The sequence below is a fragment of the Symphalangus syndactylus genome, chromosome 18, assembly GCF_028878055.3.
Source record: "Symphalangus syndactylus isolate Jambi chromosome 18, NHGRI_mSymSyn1-v2.1_pri, whole genome shotgun sequence".
NCBI classification, from domain to species: Eukaryota; Metazoa; Chordata; class Mammalia; order Primates; family Hylobatidae; genus Symphalangus; species Symphalangus syndactylus.
This window is the reverse complement of record NC_072440.2, coordinates 25,730,422-25,749,841: the sequence shown is the minus strand read 5'-3', so window position 1 is coordinate 25,749,841 and position 19,420 is coordinate 25,730,422. Positions and strand designations below refer to the sequence as shown.

The 19,420-nt window shown below is 40.2% G+C and overlaps 1 long non-coding RNA gene across 3 annotated transcripts; it reads left to right on the top strand.

Moving 5' to 3' along the window:
• Positions 1–167: 167 nt before the first annotated feature.
• LOC129467652 (uncharacterized) lies at positions 168–13,756 on the top strand. Of its 3 annotated transcripts, XR_008652417.2 has the most exons (5): positions 254–264; positions 2,204–2,326; positions 3,291–3,541; positions 4,432–4,587; positions 12,754–13,756. It is a non-coding gene; the product is annotated as an uncharacterized lncRNA (long non-coding RNA). The 3 variants fall into 3 exon arrangements; XR_008652416.2 differs by lacking the exon at positions 4,432–4,587; XR_008652418.2 differs by lacking the exons at positions 2,204–2,326; positions 4,432–4,587 and having other exon boundaries at positions 168–264.
• The last annotated feature ends 5,664 nt before the right edge of the window (positions 13,757–19,420 follow it).

The window sequence follows — 19,420 nt, the reverse complement described above, 5'->3', positions numbered from 1 at the left end:
GGGCGGGGCTTTGGGCCGCTGCCGGGGGAAGCCGGAATTACTTTGGAGAGTCCCGCCCCCTGGCTCCGCAGGTTGGCAGGGGGCGGGGTCCTAGGGAGCCCCACCCAGCGCCCGTGGGGATTAAATATTGCGCGTGCTCAGTTCTGTTCAACGGCTGCAGGCTGCTAAGCGGCTCTGGGAGCTGATTTGGTCAGAGGCTGTTGAGCACGGCTGAAGTTGGCTAATGCCCCGTGCTGTTGGCTTTCAACAATTCCGATAGCCTAGGTATGAGTCCTCATGTTTCGTTTGCATGAGAACAATCCGAAATTCTGGGCCAAGTGTGGTGGTTCATGCCAGTAATCCCAGCACTTTGGGAGGCCGAAGTGGGAGGATTGCTTGAGCCCGGGAGTTGGAGACCAGTCTGGGGAACAGAGGGAGACCCTTTCTCTATAAAAAATTAAAAACAAAAAAAATCTGCATCATCCACAGATCCCCTGCAACAGAATCACTTGGAGGAGCTTTTTTTTTTTTTGAGATGGAGTCTTGCTCTGTCATCCAGGCTGGTGTGCAGTGGCACTATCTCAGCTCACTGCAACCTCCCCCTCCCAAGTTCAAGCGATTCTCCTGCCTCAGCCTCCTGAGTAGTTGGGATTACAGGTGCCTGCCCCCACGCCTGGCTAATTTTTGTATTTTTAGTAGAGATGGAGTTTCACCATGTTGGCCAGGCTGGTCTCGAACTCCTGACCTCAGGTGATCAGCCCGTCTCGGCCTCCCAAAGTCCTGGGATTACAGGCGTGAGCCACCACGCCCGGCCAGAGGTGTTGATTCCTTTGGTCGTGGACACCGTCAGGAAATCTGAATTTTTAATACACACTGCCAGTGATTCTGATGCAGGAGTCTGCAGACCATGCTTTGAGAAATTGCTAGTCTAGGCTGGGCGCGTTGGCTCACGCCTGTATTCCCAACACTTTGGGAGGACGAGGTGGGCAGATCACCTGAGTCCAGGAGTTTGAGATCAGGCTGGCCAGCATGGTGAAACCCCATCTCTACCAAAAATACAAAAATTAGCTGGGTGTGATGGCTCATGCCTGTAGTCCCAGCTACTCCGAAGGCTGAGGCAGGAAAATCCCTTGAACCCAGGAGGCAGAGGTTGCAGTGAGCCAGGATCCTGCCACTGCACTCCTGCCTGGGTGACAGAGTGAGACTCTTCTCAAAAAACAAACAAACAAAAAACCAAAATTGGTAGTCTAGTTTTAACTAATCTCAAACGTGTCAGATTTCAATATAGAGCCTTCTGGCAAAGTTTTGACCTTAGAATCAGATCATAATTATAATCTAGCTTTACCGTCTACTCACTGTCACCTTGGATAATACTACTCACATACTAAGGTGGTAGGAGATTAAAGGAATTAATATATCTAAAACACCTAACACACAAACAGAGTCTTTCAACTTATATTGGCAACGGATAGGCTAGAGGTATAAGGACCCAGATGGCAAAGGTACCTAAGTAGCCCATACTGGGGTTCTCCAATCTGAAGAACAGATACTGAGATCTGGGTGAGTTTTCAGGCTCCCTTCTGTTACCTCCAGGATAAGGTTTCTTTTTTCTGTAGATAGAAATGGCATAACCTGGGTCTCACTTTCATGTTGGCAGAACCAGACTTCTACTTATACAAACAATGAAGTAAAAAGAGCACCAGAAGTTTCTTTGGCATAAGTTATGTTTGTTCTCCCCCTTTTTTTCCCCATGCTTATTATAAAGTACAAATTCCTATTAATAGCTGCAAATTCATACTTGGTTCTAGTATTTGGTTTTTAATTGAATTGCCTTTTGGTGACCCCATACACTATAATTGATACTGAATCACTCTTTTCGGTGCCCTCCTGCCACTAGGCTCCAAGTTTCTCTTTTCTGTCTTCCTTTTGGAGGAGGAGAGATTTTTTATTGAAAACCATTTAGTAAGCAATCCCCATTCTCCTGTAAAACTATAGAGAGAAAGAGACAGAACCTTGTCTGGATGTTATGAATTTAAGAGTCTAATGGGAAAAACCGATACCAAACCAACAAATCCACCACACATATGAATACATAACGGCTGTGAACCTGGGCAAGCTGCATAACCTCTCTGTACTTCAGTTTCTGTGTCTGAAAAATGAGAATAGGAATTCGCTCACGGAGAATTAAATTAACGTAGGTGATATTCTTATCCTTATTTTTCAGATAGAGAAACTGAAGCACAGAGAGGTTATGCAGCTTGCCCAGGTTCACACAGCTGGTAAGAACAGAGTCCATGTTCTTATCACTCAAGATGTTCTGTTGGGGACAGTATGCCATGGTCTTGAGGTAAGAAAGGGCTTGTATCTGGATAATAACAAATACCAGTAAGATTGGAACTAAGTGAGTGAAGAGAAAGTGGCACAGGATGAGGCTGCAGATGGAGGTGGGGGCCCAACTATGCAGGACTTGCTAAGGATTTGAGATTTTAAGTTCAATGGCATGTATTTTAGATATTCAGGAGAGAGATGAGGACAACTTGAACTAGAGGAGTGGCGAAGGAGATGGAGAGAAGACAGAAATGAGATACAGTCGTCACTTGCTATTATTAGGGATTGGTTCCAGGACCACTCCCGATGTCTTCACCTCCCCGCCGCCACCAAAGTAAATACCAAAATTGAGGATGCTCAATTCTCTTATATAAAATGGTATAGTATTTGCATACAACCTACAGACATCCTCCCATGTACTTTAAATAATCTCTAGATTACTTATAATACCTAACATAATGTAAATATATGTATATAAATGGTTGTTATATTTTATTGTTTTTTATTTGTATTATTTTTTACTTTTAAAATTTTACTTTTTTGAATATTTTTGATCCATGGTTGGCTAAATCTGCTGATGTGCAAGCTGAGGATATAGGGGGCCAACTGTATGTTTTGGAGGTATAACTGGTGGGACGTGATGATAGGATTTGGACTGTATCTGAGATGAAGGAGAGAAAAGTGTGAAGGACTCTGGGTTTCAGGTTTCTCCCTTGAGCAACTGAGAGGATGGCAGCATCAGATATTGAGGAGAACACTGGAAGAGGAGCAGGTTTTCAAAGGGGAATATCAAAATTCAATTTTAAACATTCTTTAAACATGAAATGCCTGGAGATACCCAAATGGAGTATCCATCAGACCACTGAACTTACATGTCTAGAGCTCAGAAAAGAGGTCACTGCCTAGATATATAAACTGGGTGGCTTTTGCATATAGATTTTGTGGAGGATTGCAAAAATGGCTCCAATTCTACATCTCTCCAGGTATTGATGTCCTCACTTGGAGTGCTTCTCTACTAATGACCAACAGAATGTTAACAAATATGATGCAAGCGGAAGTTTCAAAATACTTATGTGCTTGGCTTAGCTTGCTCTTGCTCTCTGTTACAATGATGAAAATATGCCTGGGCTAGCCTGCTGGAAGATGAAAGACACATGTAGTAGAGCCAAGTTGCCCCAGTCATCCTAGCCAAGGCCATCCTAGGTCAGCCTATAGCCATTTGACTCCCAAACAGGTGTGTGAATCTAAGAACTACTCAGAGAACCTACAGAGTCATGAACTCAATTAATAATTGATTGTTTAAAATCACTGTGTTTAGGGTGGTTTGTTATGTAAACTTCTCATGACAACAGACAACTGATACAGATCCAATTTAAAGCCAAAGAACTAGATGAGACAATCTAGTGGGGGAGAGCAAAATGAGTAGAGAAGAGGATTTGGAACTGAATCCTGATGTCCTCTAATGTGTAGAGGTTAAGTAGCAATGGAGGAGCCAGCAAAGGAGACTGAGAAGGAGGTGCTGGAGAACTGGGAGGAAAACCAGCAGAAGGTTCAGTAAAATGCTAGTGAAGTGACTATTGTGTTTGACAATATGGAGGTCCCCCATGTCTTGGTCCTTCCATGGGCCCCAAGTTCTGAACTTCCTCTAGAATCTGTCTTCTTTCCATCTCTAATGTTTTTGGTTAAGCCACTGCTGAATTTGGCTTGGACTGTTTCTTGATTGTATACCTTCTTTCTACAATTCACTCTTCAATTTCTTTTTTCTACAATTCACCCTTCAATTTCTTTTTTCTACAATTCACTCTTTACACAGCTGATAAACTATCTTCTTAAAATATCACTGGATTGCATCACCTATCCAAAAGCCTTCCATGGTATTGCATGATATCGAAAGCTCTCCTAAATCAAGCCCCACCAAACACCAAAAGGACTATGCTGGAATCCCCAAATGTACCACTTACCAGGTAGGAAACGTTAGGGCAGGTGTACATTCTTTATATGCTTGAGTTTCATCTCTTTAAAATTGAGAAAGTATTAGAACATATAAAATCTAAATCTATATCTAAACCAGGACCTGAACCTAAATCTATTGTCTCTCTCTTTCTTTTTCTCTCTCAATATCAGTTCCCTCCTGCTCTAGTAAAATAATTGAAGCTGAGCATATGGCTGCATAGCAAGACTACATTTTCCACCTACCTATCAATTAAGTGAGGCCAGAAGCCATAGAATGTGAGTGGAAATGCAGTGTACCACGTCCTGAATTGGGATTTAAGACATTAGGTATGCTTTCCCCAAGTCTTCTTCTCTTTTCCCACTATGTTGGGCTGCATGACCATATGGAATATAACTCCCCTGCTAGTTCTGTAGTATGAGAAAACATCTTTTTAAAAAATGTCCTCATATTTTAGGGTCAATTTGTTATGGCTTTTAACTAACACCACATCTACACCTCTACAGATGGGTATATAAAGTTGTTGACAAGTAATGTATGTGAAAGCACTGTGCAGAATTTTAAAGTAAGGCAGCCAAATGAGGTAGAAAGAACATAGAATTTGGATTCTTAAGATCTGGGATCCAACCTTTCCTAAGATATAGGCATAAAGTTAAGATGACTTTAGGCACCTGTTGGAAAGCATCTATTAATCTCCACTAATATGATTATTAGTGGAAATTATTGTTATAATATTGATAATATTAGTGGAAAGAGTTGATACCCATGTTATTTTTGCTGGACACGTGTTAGGGCACTGATGTGAAACCTGTTTCTTTTTAAGGTCATCCATGACTCACTTAAAAATCCTCTACCGTATTATCTCTTCACCCTATTATTTGTTTAGCTGGGACTTTAAGAGAACATTCCTCACTCTAGGGATTTTTAACACTGATGACTCTTCTCCAGGGTAACAACCACAGTCTAGTCTGTTACTTTCATTTTACGAAGGAGGAATTTAGACCAAGAGGGATCTATATTTGCTTTGAGTTGCAAATCTGGAGAGAGAGAGAGAGAGAGAGAGAGAGAGAGATCAGGAGTGGGAGTGGAGATGGGTGCAGATTTTAGGGACAGGGCCCTTACTAGGGCCTACGTCTAGGTAGAGGCTGCCATGATGTTCCCTAAGAATTTGATTTTTTTTAAAAAATATAATTTCAACATTAATTTTAGATTCAGGAGGTACATATGCAGGTTTGTTACATAAGTGTATTGCCTGACGCTGGGGTTTGGGATATGAATGATCCCATAATGCAGGTAGTGAGCACAGTACCCAATAGTCTTTCAGCCCTTTCTCCCCACCCTGCCAGTAGTCCACCAGTGTCTATTCTTGCATCTTTACACCCATGAACACCCAATGTTTAGCTCCCACTTATAGGTAAGAACACACAGTATTTGGTTTTCTGTTCCCTCTGTTAATTTGCTTAGGATAGTGGCTTCCAACTCCATTGATGTTGCTGCAAAGGACACGTTTTCATTTTTTTTTTTTTTTTAAGAGACGGAGTCTTGTTATGTTGACCAGCCTGGTCTTGAACTCCTGGCTTCAAGCAGTCCTCCCATCTCGGCCTCCCAAAGTCCTGGGATTACAGACATGAGCCCACCACGCTGACACGATTTTATTCTTTTTTATGGCTGTGTAGTATTCCATGGTGTAAATGTACCACATTTTCTTTATCCAACGCAACATTGATGGACACCTAGATTGATTCCATATCTTTGCTATTGTGAATAGTGGTCTGATGAACATATGAGTGCAGGTGTCTTTTTGGAAGAACAATTTATTTTCTTTTGGATATTTACCCAGCTATGGGATTGCTGAGTTGAATGGTAATTCTGTTTTAAGGACTTGATTCTTTACAAGCTAGCCCCTTAGCTTCTTTTCTACCAGACTTCTAGATTCACAGATTATCTTCCCTTCTTTTTCATCTTATCTACTCATCAATTCAAAAATACCTGCCTTTGTTATAGACTCTCAGGCTGGACTTTGTTTCTCCAGGGTACAAGTGGCTGACATAATAACTTAATCTCCACAGATGAGAGAAGCAAAATCCTCCAGAGCTTTCCATTCCCTGTGAATTTTTTAGCGCTGGCCTCCTGGAAACAATGCCCTGGTTTTTCTAAGGCAGAACAATGACTTGATGGTGAAATCTGAGTTCAAGTAGGAAGGTGTGCAAAGATCGTGGTAAATTAATTTTGACCAAGTGGCTCACAATACAGGTCCCAAGTAGAACTCCTGTAGTTAGACTGTACGGTCTCTTTACAACCTCTTCACACTCTGAGAGCCATTTAACTGAGGCAAAGCAGAAGGAAAAAGACCCTATCAATAAGGCAAAAATGCAGGGTAAATGATGGTTATTATGGACACAGTGGTCTACATATGAGGCAGTTCACCACTTTGCTGTGGATTAAGGGCTTATTCAGAGTATTTTGATTCTCTGGATTCTACAGGCCTGGCTCTGTTATTGAAGAAGGGAGTTCATCTCTTGGCCCTCATCACCAACCTTCTGCTTTTCCTAATTATAAACACTCATTCTTGAGCCTTTCTAATAGCATCTTCTGGCCATATAAAAACTTCCTTACCCTTAGCATTTCTTTCTCCTGATAAAACAATCTAGCATGAGCTGTGAGAGGCAGGATTAATTAGCTTTTCAGAGAACAATATTACTGAGTTTGAGTACTATACAGATGCTGTATTCTTGGATCTTTAGGGCTTCTGAGGGTGAGTTTGCAGATCAGGGTCATTCAGCTCAGTAATAAGAACTTACACAATTCTAAATTATGACACTTCCTTTCTCCATTCTTCCCTTTCATTTTTTTTAATGGAGGGAAGGGAAGAGAGGCTAGATCTAGTATTTTAAAGCAGATTTGAAATATTGTGGAAGAACTTGTTTCCCGTCTTTGAAAGCACCATTCTAATTGCTTTTTTGTAGTTGCCTTTTGTGTGTGAGAGGTCATGCCAATCAATCCACCTCACATCTATAAACATATCCCAAAGCTTAATTGTAGATCTATTGTTTGTAACTTGAAATGCATTTTCCTACAGAAAAATGAAGATATTATAATTTCAAGGTCAGCTCAATTATGAGTCCTTAATAGGGCTGAAACATTGTTTGCAAGCATTGTTTGCAGTATGGGAGAAAACCATACTGTTGCAAGGCTATTAGATTTAATGAACAGGAGGAATAATGCTAAATGAGAAAAAAGTTTACTTTTTTCTCTTTATTTTTATCTTGAATGCCGACGTAAAAGAAAAATGGCAATATGGTAGGAGTGGTGATATGCTTATTTACTTAGAGGAGGCTACAAAAAATGTATTGAATTTAGGGAATAGATGGGGAGGTGGAAGGAGAGGAGTAGACATGATGAGCTTAGTGGGAAACAGATATGTATTTTCTGCTCTGAGACGTATCCTGTGGCTGCCATGCTCCCAGCCCCTTTGGAGCACCTGTACCTCCCAATGTCACACAAGTTACTGTGTGAGTTGAAATATTAGTCTCCCTGTACACAGCCTGCATGTGTCTTAATGTGTCTCTCATTTCATAGTCTGTGGGAGGATAGGTAAAAGGAGATTGGGGATCCCAGGTCATAGTCTCCATCTTGTAGCTCACCAGTTGGGGTCTATTTTAAGTCTGATTAATGGAGATACTAATCTTCATTAGCAAGGTCTTCAAGTGACTTGTCTTAGTGGAGTAAGTGTGGCAATAAGAAATGGAAAACTCAATTTAAATGGCCCTGAATCCATCCATTAGCACTCAATATAGGAAACTGGTAAAAGGATGAATTAGTGTCACTAAAGTAAATGACCATCATTGCCCGATGTATTTGGCAAGTCAGTATGCTGAGACACTGGGTTGCAGAAGAGAAAGAGATTCGATTGTAGGGCAGACAACTGAGGAGATGGGAGGAAATCTCAAATCCATTTGCCCAGGTGTTTGGGGCTAGGGTTTTTAGAGGTCTTGGAATGGGCCGAAGTGTGGAGATTGTTGATTGCTTGAAGAGTGCAAGGTGAAGTCATGGGACAGGGAGATGAAGAAACTGTATTCTCATGCTGATTCCTCTGTGAGGGTCTTTGAACTGTTTCCATGGAACTCAGGATCTGAAAGACCTCTTAAGCAATCCTTAAACAGAAGCTTTATGATTCTGATGTCAGCAATTCTATCAATAGGAACAATGGTGATACAAATGGTCAGTATCTAGTGACTTTCAGTTACAAGAAGTGGGCCAAAGTGCAGCTTGATTAATATAATTATATTTCTGTCTAGAATTCTTGTTAACCCTGTGGGAGGATGGCTTATTGACTTTTCTTTAAAATTTTTTTAAAATTTTTAATTTTTGTGGGTACATAGTAGGTATATATGTTTATGGTGTGCTTGAGATGTTTTGATACAGGCATGCAATGTGAAATAATCACATCACGGAGAATAGGGTATCCATCCCCTCAAGCATTTATCTTTTGTGTTACAAACAATCCAATTACATTTCTTTAGTTATTTTTAAATGTACAATTAAGTTATTATTGACCACAGTCACCTTGTTGTGCTATCAAATAGTAGGTCTTATTCATACTTTCTATTTTTTTGTACTCATTAACTGTCCCCATCTCCCTCGCCAGCCCCCCAATACCCTTCCCAGCCTCTGGTAATCATCCTTCTACTCTCTATGCCCATGAGTTCAATTGTTTTGATTTTTAGATCCCACAGGTAAGTGAGAACATGTGATGTTTGTCTTTCTGTGCCTGGCTCATTTCACTTAACATAATGACTTCCAGTTCCATCCATGTTGTTCAAATGATAGGATGTCATTATTTTTTATGGCTGAATAGTACTTCATTGTGTGTATGTACCAATTTCCCTTATCCATTCATCTGTTGGTGGACACTTAGGTTGCTTCCAAATCTCAGCTATGGTGAGCAGTGCTGCAACAAACATGGAAGTGCAAATATAGCTTTGATATACTGGTTTCCTTTATTTGGGTTATATACCCAGCAGTGGGATTGCTGGATCATATGGTAGCTCTAGTTTTAGTTTTTTTGAAGAACTTCCAAACTCTTCTCCATAGTAGTTGTACTAATTTACATTCCCACTGACAGTGTACAAGGCTTCCTTTTCTCCACATCCTTGCCAGCATTTGTTATTGTCCATCTTCTGGATATAAGCCATTTTAACTGGAGTGAGATGATATCTCTTTGTGGTTTTGATTTGCATTTCTCTGATGATGAGTGATGTTGAGCACCTTTTCATATACCCGTTTGCTATCTGTATGTCTTCTTTTGAGAAATGTCTATTAAAATATTTTGCTCATTTTTGATTAGATTGTTAGATTTTTTCCTATAGAGTTGTTTGAGCTCCTTATATATTCTGGGTATTAATCCCTTGTCAGAGGGGTAATTTGCAAGTATTTCCTACCATTCTCTGGGTTGTCTCTGCACTTTTTTGATTATTTCCTTTGCTGTGCAGAAGCTTTTTAACTTGATGTGAGCCATTTGTCCATTTTTATTTGTAAAACTTTATGTTGAACTCTGATGAAGAAATGTGCTATTTTATGTAAATGTTTATGTTTAACTTTGATGAAGAAATGTGCTATTTTATGTTGCAGAAGCACAGCCTTCTGTTGAACGATCTTTTAGAAGGAAGTCCCTTTCCTGTCTTGAGTCTTCATAGAATTAGCTTGGTTTCTTCTAAAAATATCTGCCCATCACTCTTATTTAGAATTCTTCTCTTTCTGAGATTGTTCATGTATTAGGATGTTCTTTCCCCAGGCTCCCCGTTTTTTTCCTTTACTCCTAATAAAGAATAGACTCTCTCTTCACTGAAAGATTTCTAAAAAAAGTAGATAAATTATGATAAATAGATTGGAGTATAAAAACCAATAAGTTTGCACAAGTTACAAAAGTTCCTGAAGTGTTAAAAACCCTCATAGTAATTATTCATCATTTTCAATTTCCTGAGTTCTCTTCTGAGGTGGTAGATACTGACTCCAGTTTTTAGTTTGTGAATCAGCTTATTTGTCCGGCGTATGTGCCAAACTAAACTAGTCTTACTATAGCCTGGAGTTGATACAAGTTAGTTTTATGGATAGGTCTGAGAGATGGTCCCTTTGAGAACATCCTTTCAGCTTCTACCTTCTGGGAATAGGTTATTCTTACCCCCATGTGTTTCATTCCATTTTCCTACCCTGTGTAAACTTCCCCTCACCCAACATTGCTTGGGTCTCCTGTGTTCCCTAGTGTGCATCAAAATAACCTGTATTGACCTAAAAGGAAGAAGCTGAAGCAAAATTAATATAAGTAGAGAGTTAATTTGGGCCAAGTTTTAGGATTGCAACTTGGGAGCATAGATTCAAGTTGTCCTGAATATACACTCCAATTAGTAGCTGTTACAAGTAGATTTTTAGAGGCAGAAAGAGGGGGCAGGGAGTGGGCTGATACAAAGTCACCTGTCAGGAATTCTCATTGGTTTACAGAAATAATATTGATTAGTGATTGGCTAGACATTGTTAAACTATAGGGTGTTGGTTATAGTGTCCAGTGTGGCATTGGGTTAATTTATAGCAACTTGTGGCAATAGCAAGCAGTTTCAAGAGATGAATACATAGCTCAAAGAAGGGAGTAGGGTGTGATTGCTGTCTCATTTCAGTGCCTCTGTGGGCCTAATAATTTGAAAAGGCTCACATTCCTCAGATCAACCTTTTTTCTTTCCCCACCTTGACAGTTTACTAGGACATGGGTTGCTGGGCTTCACTTTGGGAGTTTCTGATTAAGCAGGTTTGAAGGTGGGCCCAAGAATGTGCATTTCAAACAAGTTCCCATGTGATATTGATGCTTCTGGCCACAGGGCCACTTTGCCCTAGGTCAGTTAGGGTCCTAGCTTCTAGCAAGAGCTAGAAGCTCTTCTCTCTGGCTCTAAGCTTCAGCATTGTTCACCCTATCACAATCAGGCCTCTCTATAACTTTGCTCTAGACACTCCAAGCTTCATAGCTGGTTCCCTGGAGGTTGAAGTCAATTTCCTACTTAAACCCCAAAGACACTTTTCCAGACTTCCGATTGTAGAGTCCAGTTCTGACAGCTGTGCACGTTGGAAGTCTCCAGGGTTCTGGGCTTTTCAAGTCTCAACCTCTCTTCATTTCAGTTCCCTCTGTTCTTTTCAGTTGCCAGCAAATACACCCCATTGAAGCTTAGCTTTTCACCTCCTCTTCTAAGTAGCACCTCATCCTAATTCATTCATGATGGGTGTGTGATCCTGAGAGCCGTTTAGTATTTCATCTTTTCCCTCCATAGCTTGTCTTAGTCCATTTTGTGTTGCTGCAACAGAATATCACAGCCTGGATATTTTATAAAGAAAACAATTTTATTTATTACAGTTCTGGAGGCTGGGAAGTCCAAGATTGAGGGGCTGGCATTTGGCGAAAGCCTTGCTGCATTAGCCCATGGTGGAAAGTGAAAGGGCAGGAGAGTGAAGGAGAGTAAGAGGGGGCCAGACTCGCCTTTATAACAAGCCTACGCTAGTGATAACTAACCCACACCTGCAATAACAACATCAATCCATTCCTGAGGGCAAATCCCTCATGACCCAATCACTTCTTATTAGGCCCCACCTGCAACACTGCTGCATTGGGGGGTGGATTAAGTTTTCAACACTTGAACTTCAGGGACACATTCAAATCAGAGCGTAGCTTTTAGCAGATATTCATTGCCTGCCTCAGAGCTGCTGTAACTGAAGGTGGGGACTGGGTTCCAGGGCTTACTGTGGCTCCTAGATCTGTAAGTTAAGATACGTCCCACGTGCTATTCCATTACTCAGACATTGATCTTTCTCCCAGGGAAATGGTTTTGCAGAAATGCAGTTTCAGGCTGATAGCAGCTTTGGAGTAAAGCCAAGGTCTCAGTAATATTTCTTATATTTGATTCCCAACAGTCTGACAACAAAGCCTTTATTCTCTAGAGAAACAGAATTTGTGTGTGTGTGTGTGTGTGTGTGTGTGTGTTTATTATAAGGAATTGGCTCATTGGCTCATGCAATTATGGAGGCTGAGAAACTTTACAGTCTGCCATCTGCAAGCTGGAGACCCAGTAGATCTTGTGGTGTTCAGTCCAAGTGCAAGAGAAGACTTATGTTCCAGCTTGAAAACAGTCAGGCAGAGAGAATGAATTCTCCCTTTTGTTCTATTCAGGCCTCCAAAGGATCAGATGAGGCCCACCCACATTGGGAAGGGCAATCTGAGACTAAGTCAGCTGACTCAAATGTTAACTCTTCCAGAAACCCTCACAGACTCACCCAGAATAATGTTTAACCAAATATCTGGGCACTCCAGGTCCCAGTCAAGTTGAGACAAAATGAATGATCACAGCCTTACTCCTAACTAATTGCTGTTAATCATAGGGGTTCATATAAATGAACAGTCACACAGAGCATCTTCTCAGGTACCATGATAAGCTTGCCATGTTTTTCCTCTCCTTCAGGATCGCCCCCTTCTCAGATGATCTGCTGCTGACCTCAGATACCTACAGAGACTCTGCTGGTGCCTGTCAAAGCTGCTGTCACTTCCCACTCCCAAAAAAAGTGCCGCTGCTCTCTCTCATCTGCTGAAGGTAGCACTGCTGGAAGTCTTGTATGGAAGTGGAAGATCTGATGTCTTTGCTGAATGTATTAGCACCTCTGGTTGGCAAGGTTGCTAGTGTTCCACTCTGCTGATGCAGGCACTGGTGGTGGCATTGATGTGATAAAGACTTCAAAGCACCAATAGGTTCTCTACTGAAGTGGAAAGGATCTTTTTATGTCTTTTGTCTTATATTTCTACCTGGGCTCCAAAGTCATGCTTCCTGGTGTTGCCAGTGAGCAGGGAGAATTTAGTGAAGAAGCTTTTTGCAGAGATGACTAGGTGTCTGCTAAAATTCCATTATGTAGAATAAGTGCCAAGAAGTAGCCACACACACATTAAAAAAAAATTCTGAGCCCCTGTACCCTACCTTTGCATTTAGTGGAGTCATAGGACTAGCTCACACCCATGTGAACAGAGCTGATGTGTCTCATTTCTGGGCCAAGGAGTTTAAGAAGTGGGGTGTGTCTCCTTTACATTCTCTTTTTCCTCTTATGCCAGCTCTAATACCTCAAAGAATGTCAGAATATGGGACAGAAGGAGCCAGGACATCCACCTTGCACTGTTTGGGAGCAAGAAATACATTTTCTGGCCTGGGCACGGTGGCTCACGCCTGTAATCCCAGGACTTTGGGAGGCTGAGGTGGGCAGATTGCCTGAGCTCAGGAGTTTGCAACCAGCCTTGGCAACACAGGGAAACCCTATCTCTACTAAAATACAAAAAATGAGCCAAGTGTGGCAGCATGAGCCTGTAATCCCAGCTACTCGGGAGGCTGAGGAAGGAGAATTGCTTGAACCCAGGAGGCAGAGGTTGCAGGGAGCTGAGATCATCCACTGCACTCCAGCCTGGGCGACAGAGTGAGACTCTGTCTCAAAAAAAAAAAAAAAAAAAAAGAAGAAATACATTTTCTGTATACTTAAAAATAATTAAAATGATAAATTGTATCATTGTGTTATGTGTATTTTACCACAATTTTAAAAATTACATTACTACTGTGACAAGTTGCTGAACATTTGAGGTCTGTTTGTTATAGCAGCTAACTAATGTTACCTTAACCGATTCTCAGCTGCTTACATTTGTTCTCATTTAGGGATTCATTTACAGAATCTTGGCACAAGCCACACACAGAGTGCACTAAGAGCAATACTCAAAATTTCCTTTCTCTTTTCATGTTGGCCCTTTGCCCTTGGTAAGTCTTTTAGTGCCTGGACTGCCTTAACACTCCTTTAAATATCTTTCTAGAAAAAGACTCTTGAGTCAAGATATGTAGAGGTCACATACCTGCTAGAGTGCACATAACTGCTTCACAACTTTTTTTTTTTTGAGACAGAGTTTCGCTCTGTCATCCAGGCTAGAGTGCAGTGGCAGGATCTTGGTTCACTGCAACCTCCACCTCCTAGGTTCAAGCAATTCTGCCTCAGCCTCCCAGGTAGCTGGGATTGCAGGCACCCATCACCACGCCTAGCTAATTTTTGTATTTTTAGTAGAGATGGATTTGTCCATATTGGCCAGGCTGGTTACAAACTCCTGACCTCAGGTGATCTGCCTGCCTTGGCCTCCCAAAGTGCTGGGATTACAGGTGTGAGTCTCCCTCTGTCGCCCAGGCTGGAGTGCAATGGCTCAATCTTGGCTCACTGCAACCTCTGCAAGTGATTCTCCTGCCTCAGCCTCCTGAGTAGCTGGAATTACAGGCGAGTACCACCACGCCCAGATAATTTTTTTGTATTTTTAGTAGAGACGGAGTTTTGCCATGTTGGCCAGGCTGGTCTCGATCTCCTGACCTCAAGTGATCCACCCACCTTGGCCTCCCAAAGCACTGGGATTATAGGTGTGAGCCACCACACCCAGCCTGCTTCACAAGTTTTAACTCTGTTACTGTTGATGATGTACCTCACAGACCCTCCAGTCATGTCACATGTGAATCTTGAGTGAGCAATTTAAGTTTGAGTTTCTTCCTAGAAAATAATAAAATACTATAAGAAAAACAGATGTAATTTCCAGAGAAAGGGCAGAGGACTTTCTTACATTTTTTTGGGTACTCAGTCCAAAAAGTACTTGGGTGCTTGCTATCCATCAAGCAATGTGCTAGCCCATTTCACATATATTTTGCTACTGTAATAGTTGTTACAAAGTTCTGCATAGTTAAACCATAGGACCAGAAGATTATACTCATAATAAAAATTTGGTTTGAAAATACTTGGAGAGACCGGGCTTGGTGGCTCATGCCTGTAATCTCAGCACTTTGGGAGGCCGAGGTGGGCGGATCACAAGGTCAGGAGATTGAGACCATCCTGGCTAAAACAGTGAAACCCCGTCTCTACTAAAAATACAAAAATTAGCCGGGCGTGGCGGCATGTGCCTGTAGTCCCAGCTGCTGGGGAGGCTGAGGCAGGAGAATGGTGTGAACCCAGGAGGCAGAGCTTGCAGTGAGCTGAGATTGCACAACTGCACTCCAGTCTGGATGACAGAGCGAGACTCTGTCTCAAAAAAAAAAAAAGAAAAGAAAATACTTGGAGATCTGAGATGCAATATTAACTGTTATTTTATATTACAATACTATATTGTGTATGTATCTCTAAATTATAAGTATTACTTTATACCATGTTGTTTGCCCTTTAGAATTTTTACTAATAAGAAAAAAAGCAAATACATAAAACCAGATCAAATAAAGGTTATTCATATTCTAGAAATGCACCAAAAGATAAATGACATTTAAAAATGAGATTTTGCATTCCTCCTCATGTCATTTTTATTCATCAAGATACAAAGATAAAGAATCTTAACACCATGTAAAACAAGCTCGATCATGTCCTTTTAACAATTAAATATATTTTGTTAATATAAAAAAAGAAAACATTTTTTAAAGTTATGGGTTGAGTGGGGTGCAGTGGCTCCACCTGTTAATTCCAGCACTTTGGGAAGCCAGGGTGGACAGATAGCTTGAGCCAAGGAGTTTGAGACCAGCCTGGGCAACGTGGTGAAACCCCATCCCTACAAAAAAAAAAAAAAAAAAAATACAAAAAGTAACCGGGCCTTGTGATGCGTGCCTGTAGTCCCTATTACTTGGGTAGCTGAGGCAGGAGGATCCCTTGAGCCTGTGAGGTTGAGGCTGTAGTAAGCCGTGATGGCATCACTGCACTCCAGCCTGGGTGACAGAGTGAGACCTGTCTCAAAAATAAATAAATAAATAAAGTTATGGGTTGATAGAGTTTTATATTTAAAAAGCATTTTGCATAGGTAATTATTCAACTTACATAAATCATTATTTTTGCAAGATGAATGTGTATGTGTTTTAGTCCATTCAGGCTGCCATAACCAAATATAAACTGAATGGCTTATAAACAACAGAAATTTTTTACTCCTAGTTCTGGAGGCTAGGAAGTCCAAGGCACTGCTGGATTCAGTGTCTTGTAAGGGCTTTCTGGTTCACAGACTGTGCCTTTCAGCTGTGTCCTCACATGGTGGAAAGAGCAGCCAAGCTCCCTCATGTCTTTTTGATAGGGCACTAATCCCATTCCTGAGGGCTTCGTCCTTATGACTTTATCATCTTTCAAAGACCCCACCTGCTAATACCATCACCCTGGGCGTTAAGATTTCAAAATATGTATTTTGGGGAGACAAACATTCAGACCACAGCAGTATATATTCAAAGACTATTCTAATAAAAATTCAAAGGTTATTGCTTTATTTCTTATTACACTGAACATTTATAAAATTTACGTATATACCCTGAATCCGAAGAAAAACATGCCAGTAACATATTTGATAAAATCAAAATTTAAATTCAAGGGTGCATGATAGCCCTGTCTAGACTAAAATTCAAATAACTGAAATCACCATTGAAGATGCTGATAAAACAAGTACAATATCAAAGCATTAATTTTACCATAAGAATAAAAAAGAGGATGATGTTGATTTGCTGAATTTCTAAGAATCAGCAGTCACATAGATTATCTGAACATCTTTTAAAAAAAGCTTGAAAAGTGAACAACTATTCTTTTAAGTCCTGTGAATATGTAATATATATTAATGTAATATGTGTTAAGTGATAATGATAATATGAATATTTAATATAACTTATTTAAAATTATACATCATCCTATCTTAATAAAATTTTGGAAAATTTATTTGGGTGAGTTTTTTGTCTTTTGTTTTTTTGAGGCAAAAATGATTTGAAGAAAACTTAGTAGCAGAATTGCTACCAAACTTTATCATTCATGATTCACTTTTTAAGGAAAGAAAAATTTAATTGTTAGTATTGCAAATTAAATATCTTTCACCTTTCTAATAATCAAATCCTAATCACAAATGACTCTGAAAATTGTAAGTTTTCTCTTGTATACTTTGCTGATAAAATAATAGAGAAAAGTAAAATAAGACTCATTTTTAAACTAGAGGCTTTAATTTATTATTATTGGTTTATATTTTTCCCCATCTTCCTCAATTCCCTTATCTCTGCCTGCAAAGTTCCAAACTTCTTTTAAGGTTATCCCAAATGCCACTCCCACTAAGAGGTCTATTTTTGGGTTTTGTTTCTTTGTTTGCTTTTATGTTATTTTTCGTGATCTCTTCCCCTCTAAAGCATATTGCATGCTTACCTCGTGTTATATTCTGCCTTTAATTACTAGATACTCTAGGGCAGGGATTGTCCCTTCCTCATTCTTGTGTCACCGATGGCACAAAGTACAGACCTTAAGTTCGGTGAGCCCTAAGTAAATATTTGCTGAATTAAAATGCTAAAGACTTATGATTTCCCCTTCCTCTATAAAATAATTTGTGTTTGCTGTTGATCCAAACCTCTCTCCTCATTTTACGTAGATCCGCAGATTCTTCAAGAACAAAAGTCAGCCTGTGGCATGACAGTAATGCCGGGTCGGTGTGTTGACTCTGCTCTGGTAGCTTCCAGAGAGCTGAAGAAAGTTTGTCCCAGCCACACGAGGTGGCAGTGTGAACCATGTCTGCATGGCCACCAAAGCTGGAGTATGATCAAAACAATGCAGACATTCTACCAAAAAAGAAATTTAAAAGCAGTTTAACACAAAAGGGATAAAGTCAATTTTCTCTATTTTAGTGAGAGATTCAAAGACTCACATGATTTATACAACTGCTGTTGACACAGAAAAGTGAACAAAATAAGTTTTATTATTTGTGCTGTCAACAGATACAGAAAGAAATAAGTATGTATCCTGGCAGACAAGAATAAATCTTGGCATTTATATAAAGGAATGGAAGTGATCATATTGAAAGTTAATATTATGCTATTTTGTAAATATGAGAATAGCTATAAAAGGCACAATTATTCCTTGAAACTCAAGTGATCAGACTATTTCACTTATTAAAAGATCAAGAGATTAATTTTAAGATATAACTGATTTTGGCATTGTGGTTGAATTTTGGTACAGGTAAATGATTTGTGCAAAATGTTTTTCATGTATATGAGTACCTTTATTGTCTTAAAGTTGGGATTCCAGGTTAAGTCCTACTGAATTTGGGATATGGAGAATTAAGAAACAACTGCATTATTCTGGTATCAGTAACATATTCCTCCATGAAGTAGCACACTCTGCAGTGCTTGATAGGTATCAGCACTTCCACCTTTCAGTTGATCTTCTGAGTATTTTTTGCAACTATAAGATAGGGGAAGCACTAACAGATGGAAATCTCTCCTTTAAGGGCTTGTTGTGGACACTGGTTATTGTGGACATTCCTGATTGCCCAGCACCCCTTGAATGCTCTTTTAATGCTTGGAAAATTTTCTGTAGTAGGAGTCCCACTTCCCCAGGTTGCAGCAGGAAACTCTTTCCCACCTTCCCTTGGGGTCATGGGTGTGTGTCCTGGATTCTGCCAATTTGATGCACTTGCATATGGCTTTCGTTCAGAAGTGAACAATGGGAGAAAGGAGGCATGTAGAATTTGTCCTTCGGCAAGGTTGGCAACAAAGATGTTGGGGCTCTTCAGGATCATCGGTGCCAGAGTTTCTGGCATCTGATCCTGAAAATTCCCACGTGAGCTGAGCAGCATTTGTGCAAGTCATGGTACAGATGCTGACCATGCAGTAGGGGTGTTTTAGTTGTAGTGGCTCCTGCAGAGTAATTGGACATTGTTCCTGACTGCCCAGCATCCAAGCCTTGTTCTCAAGCTCTCTCAGAGCGTCTGTGAGCTACCTACCAGCCTTTAATTCCTTTTTCATTTAAGCCACTTAAAACCCTGACTGAAACAGGAAGAAGAGGATATACTCTTTTTTTCTAGACACAGCTTTTGGGATAACTTGTAAGATTTTTGTTTGTTGTAAAGCTAGGGAAATTTTCATATGGAATTCCTGGCCTCAAGAAAGGAAGAAAGAATCAATACAATATAACGGCTATAATCTGGAATTGATTAAAGATCCAGTAAATGAGTTAAAGCAATCTCAACTGAGTAAAGGTAAAGTCATTTCAATATTTATAAGTAGATGCTTTCTATAAAAAGGGGAGAAATAATTTTAACGTTTAAAACTAGAGCAATACTAAGAAACACCTAAATTTGATATC